A 6,000-nucleotide genomic window follows, 5' to 3' on the forward strand; every position below is an offset into this window, starting at 1 on the left:
TTAGTAAATGAGTTTAGCTGTAGCGGCTAATGACAATAAACATTAGTAAATGAGTTTAGCTGTAGCGGCTAATGACAATAAACATTAGTAAATGAGTTTAGCTGTAGCGGCTAATGATAATAAACATTAGTAAATGAGTTTAGCTGTAGCGGCTAATGATAATAAACATTAGTAAATGAGTTTAGCTGTAGCGGCTAATGACAATAAACATTAGTAAATGAGTTTAGCTGTAGCGGCTAATGACAATAAACATTAGTAAATGAGTTTAGCTGTAGCAGCTAATGACAATAAACATTAGTAAATGAGTTTAGCTGTAGCAGCTAATGATAATAAACATTAGTAAATGAGTTTAGCTGTAGCGGCTAATGACAATAAACATTAGTAAATGAGTTTAGCTGTAGCGGCTAATGATAATAAACATTAGTAAATGAGTTTAGCTGTAGCGGCTAATGATAATAAACATTAGTAAATGAGTTTAGCTGTAGCGGCTAATGACAATAAACATTAGTAAATGAGTTTAGCTGTAGCGGCTAATGATAATAAACATTAGTAAATGAGTTTAGCTGTAGCAGCTAATGACCAACATTAGTAAATGAGTTTAGCTGTAGCAGCTAATGATAATAAACATTAGTAAATGAGTTTAGCTGTAGCAGCTAATGATAATAAACATTAGTAAATGAGTTTAGCTGTAGCAGCTAATGATAATAAACATTAGTAAATGAGTTTAGCTGTAGCAGCTAATGACAATAAACATTAGTAAATGAGTTTAGCTGTAGCAGCTAATGATAATAAACATTAGTAAATGAGTTTAGCTGTAGCAGCTAATGACCAACATTAGTAAATGAGTTTAGCTGTAGCGGCTAATGATAATAAACATTAGTAAATGAGTTTAGCTGTAGCAGCTAATGACATAAACATTAGTAAATGAGTTTAGCTGTAGCAGCTAATGACAATAAACATTAGTAAATGAGTTTAGCTGTAGCAGCTAATGACAATAAACATTAGTAAATGAGTTTAGCTGTAGCGGCTAATGATAATAAACATTAGTAAATGAGTTTAGCTGTAGCAGCTAATGACAAACATTAGTAAATGAGTTTAGCTGTAGCGGCTAATGATAATAAACATTAGTAAATGAGTTTAGCTGTAGCAGCTAATGACATAAACATTAGTAAATGAGTTTAGCTGTAGCAGCTAATGACAATAAACATTAGTAAATGAGTTTAGCTGTAGCAGCTAATGACAATAAACATTAGTAAATGAGTTTAGCTGTAGCGGCTAATGATAATAAACATTAGTAAATGAGTTTAGCTGTAGCGGCTAATGACAATAAACATTAGTAAATGAGTTTAGCTGTAGCAGCTAATGACAATAAACATTAGTAAATGAGTTTAGCTGTAGCAGCTAATGACCAACATTAGTAAATGAGTTTAGCTGTAGCAGCTAATGACCAACATTAGTAAATGAGTTTAGCTGTAGCAGCTAATGACAATAAACATTAGTAAATGAGTTTAGCTGTAGCGGCTAATGATAATAAACATTAGTAAATGAGTTTAGCTGTAGCAGCTAATGATAATAAACATTAGTAAATGAGTTTAGCTGTAGCAGCTAATGATAATAAACATTAGTAAATGAGTTTAGCTGTAGCGGCTAATGACAATAAACATTAGTAAATGAGTTTAGCTGTAGCAGCTAATGATAATAAACATTAGTAAATGAGTTTAGCTGTAGCGGCTAATGATAATAAACATTAGTAAATGAGTTTAGCTGTAGCGGCTAATGACAATAAACATATATATATATTTTTTTTGTCATTTAGCAGACGCTCTTATCCAGAGCGACTTACAGGAGCAATTCGGGTTAAGTGCCTTGCTCAAGGGCACATCGACAGATTTTTCACCTAGTCGGCTCGGGGATTAGAACCAGCGACCTTTCGGTTACTGGCACAACGCTCTTAACCACTAAGCTACCTGCCGCCTCTTCCTCGGGCATCCCCTCTTGTCTAGATTCTACAGGGCGCTAGCCTGTTCTCCTCAAAACATTAGCTAGCTAACCAACTTAAACTAATGTTAGATTCGATCAAATGACAAGTACATAGACCTTTTGCTCTGTTACATAACGTAATAACAACCATAAGTTACAGGCTAGCCAGAAGGCTCTAATGCTAGCTAGCTAACCAGCCATGTTATTTAAATTGAAAGGAAGCTAGCTATCGTCAGCTTTGTAGCAGCAATGCTGTGGAAACACATTCTTACATTTTCTCACCAACGCCTTGCTGTAGTTTACACTTTTTATGGAATGTAATTTAGTAATGTCAATAAATTTAATCCGTATTTAGCGACATCTCCTCCCTCCCTGAGTTAGCGAAGCATTGCGATGGGCCGGAAGTCAAACCAAAGTCAAATGGAAATGAACCCCGGTATGAAGAGGAATGGAATGTGGAAGGTGCTTAGAATGCATTGACCGAATTGGAATGACTAGCAGTAGAGGCTTAGGTGATGCATTTCCTGCTTTTACATACGCAGGACAATCAAAGTGACTTGTAATTCCTAATTCTATGGTGTCTCCTCTCAGTTTGCTCCAGCTGGTGATGTCTGGTCCAGTGCAGCAGAGTGGGTTCTACCCCCACATCCATACCCCTCCCCTGGGGTACAGCCCCCGGCCCCGTCCCTTAGGACCTCACCCCTCCTCTCACTCCCCTCATCCCCCCCTCCCTTCTCAACCTTTCCTTCCAGGCATGGCCTTCCCCTTCTGCCCCAGCCACTAGAGAGAGGGGTGGACAACATCTCCCCATCCAACCTTTCCTTCCAGGCATGGCCTTCCCCTTCTGCCCCAGCCACTAGAGAGAGGTGGACAACATCTCCCCATCCAACCTTTCCTTCCAGGCATGGCCTTTCCCTTCTGCCCCAGCCATTAAAGAGAGGTGGACAACATCTCCCCATCCAACCTTTCCTTCCAGGCATGGCCTTTCCCTTCTGCCCCAGCCATTAAAGAGAGGTGGACAACATCTCCCCATCCAACCTTTCCTTCCAGGCATGGCCTTCCCCTTCTGCCCCAGCCACTAGAGAGAGGTGGACAACATCTCCCCATCCAACCTCTCCTTCCAGGCATGGCCTTCCCCTTCTGCCCCAGCCACTAGAGAGAGGTGGACAACATCTCCCCATCCAACCTTTCCTTCCAGGCATGGCCTTCCCCTTCTGCCCCAGCCACTAGAGAGAGGTGGACAACATCTCCCCATCCAACCTCTCCTTCCAGGCATGGCCTTTCCCTTCTGCCCCAGCCATTAAAGAGAGGTGTGGACAACATGAAAGAGAGGTGTGGACAACATGAAAGAGAGGTGTGGACAACATGAAAGAGAGGTGTGGACAACATGAAAGAGAGGTGGACAACATTAAAGAGATTTGTGGACACATGGAAGACAGGTGTGGACAACATGAAAGACAGGTGTGGACAACATGAAAGAGAGGTGTGGACAACATTAAAGAGAGGTGTGGACAACATGAAAGAGAGGTGTGGACAACATGAAAGAGAGGTGTGGACAACATGAAAGAGAGGTGTGGACAACATGAAAGAGAGGTGTGGACAACATGAAAGAGAGGTGTGGACAACATGAAAGAGAGGTGTGGACAACATGAAAGAGAGGTGGACAACATTAAAGAGATTTGTGGACACATGGAAGAGAGGTGGACAACATGAAAGAGAGGTGGACAACATGAAAGAGAGGTGTGGACAACATGAAAGAGAGGTGTGGACAACATGAAAGAGAGGTGTGGACAACATGAAAGAGAGGTGTGGACAACATGAAAGAGAGGTGTGGACAACATGAAAGAGAGGTGTGGACAACATGAAAGAGAGGTGTGGACAACATGAAAGAGAGGTGTGGACAACATGAAAGAGAGGTGTGACAACATGAAAGAGAGGTGTGGACAACATTAAAGAGAGGTGTGGACAACATGAAAGAGAGGTGTGACAACATGAAAGAGAGGTGTGGACAACATTAAAGAGAGGTGTGGACAACATGAAAGAGAGGTGTGGACAACATGAAAGAGAGGTGTGGACAACATGAAAGAGAGGTGTGGACAACATGAAAGAGATTTGTGGACAACATGAAAGAGAGGTGGACAACATGGAAGAGAGGTGGACAACATGAAAGAGAGGTGGACAACATGAAAGAGAGGTGGACAACATGGAAGACAACATTGGTGTATACTGAGTATTTGGACAGTTTGTCAAATCAATATTTTTACTATGTGTGATCTTTTTTCTGTGTTTACAGTTGAACCACGTTACTAAAATCAATGTTATTACAGTGAAATTACTGCTCAAGATGTAAAAGCACAGAACCGAAATATTGTATTAATCCAATGAACACTTGTGATGCTCTCTTGTGGTTGTCACGTTACAGGTAAGATGTTAGTACATAAACTTCTCCACAACATTGTTCTTAACATATATTCATTTTTCAGAATAAGTGAACAGTCAATTTAACTACTATTTTAATTCCAGTGGTTATGGCGCCATCTTGTGGTTCATTGTAATGTTCTGATAGAGGCTCCCTGCGTGACCGAAATGAAGCTCCTCGCATTCTTGGCTTTGCACGCTAGCAGTGAAGATTTAGACATAACGCTATGTTGCATATCTCACTGCTTTCTTCCATGCACTGTGCTCTCCTGACACCAAATAACCAACACTTCTTAATATAATTAAATGGATTGTGGTCAGTAAACCCATGGGCCTCCCCTCTCTCTGTTCTCCTATCCCCTCCCCTCTCTCTCTGTTCTCCTGTCCCCTCCCCTCTCTCTCTCAGTTCTCCTGTCCCCTCCCCTCTCTCTCTGTTCTCCTGTCCCCTCCCCTCTCTCTCTCTGTTCTCCTGTCCCCTCCCCTCTCTCTCTCTGTTCTCCTGTCCCCTCCCCTCTCTCTGTTCTCCTGTCCCCTCCCCTCTCTCTCTGTTCTCCTGTCCCCTCCCCTCTCTCTCTGTTCTCCTGTTCCCCCCCTCTCTCTCTCTGTTCTCCTGTCCCCTCCCCTCTCTCTCTGTTCTCCTGTCCCCTCTCTCTCTCTGTTCTCCTGTCCCCTCCCCTCTCTCTCTGTTCTCCTGTCCCTCCCTCTCTCTCTGTTCTCCTGTCCCCTCCCCTCTCTCTCTCAGTTCTCCTGTCCCCTCCCCTCTCTCTCTCTGTTCTCCTGTCCCCTCCCTCTCTCTCTCTGTTCTCCTGTCCCCTCCCTCTCTCTCTCTGTTCTCCTGTCCCCTCCCCTCTCTCTCTCTGTTCTCCTATCCCCTCCCCTCTCTCTCTGTTCTCCTGTCCCCTCCCTCTCTCTCTGTTCTCCTGTCCCCTCCTCTCTCTCTCTGTTCTCCTGTCCCCTCCCCTCTCTCTCTGTTCTCCTATCCCCTCCCCTCTCTCTCTCTCTGTTCTCCTGTCCCCTCCCCTCTCTCTCTCTCTGTTCTCCTGTCCCCTCCCCTCTCTCTCTCTGTTCTCCTGTCCCCTCCCTCTCTCTCTCTGTTCTCCTGTCCCCCTCTCTCTCTCTCTCTCTGTTCTCCTGTCCCCTCCCTCTCTCTCTCTGTTCTCCTATCCCCTCCCCTCTCTCTCTGTTCTCCTATCCCCTCCCTCTCTCTCTCTGTTCTCCTGTCCCCTCCCTCTCTCTCTGTTCTCCTGTCCCCTCCCCTCTCTCTCTCTGTTCTCCTGTCCCCTCTCCTCTCTCTCTCTGTTCTCCTGTCCCCTCCCCTCCCTCTCTCTCTCTGTTCTCCTGTCCCCTCCCCTCTCTCTCTGTTCTCCTGTCCCCTCCCCCTCTCTCTCTCTGTTCTCCTGTCCCCTCCCCTCTCTCTCTGTTCTCCTGTCCCCTCTCTCTCTCTGTTCTCCTGTCCCCTCCCCTCTCTCTCTGTTCTCCTGTCCCCTCCCTCTCTCTCTGTTCTCCTATCCCCTCCCTCTCTCTCTCTGTTCTCCTGTCCCCTCCCCTGTCTCTCTGTTCTCCTGTCCCCTCCCCTCCCTCTCTCTCTCTGTTCTCCTGTCC

At 44.5% G+C, this 6,000-nt stretch overlaps 1 pseudogene; it reads left to right on the forward strand.

The window, feature by feature from the left end:
* LOC121562193 overlaps positions 1-3,568 on the forward strand; it is a 50,622-nt pseudogene extending 47,054 nt beyond the window's left edge.
* The last annotated feature ends 2,432 nt before the right edge of the window (positions 3,569-6,000 follow it).

The sequence above is a fragment of the Coregonus clupeaformis genome, unplaced genomic scaffold (genome assembly GCF_020615455.1).
Source record: "Coregonus clupeaformis isolate EN_2021a unplaced genomic scaffold, ASM2061545v1 scaf1079, whole genome shotgun sequence".
NCBI classification, from domain to species: Eukaryota; Metazoa; Chordata; class Actinopteri; order Salmoniformes; family Salmonidae; genus Coregonus; species Coregonus clupeaformis.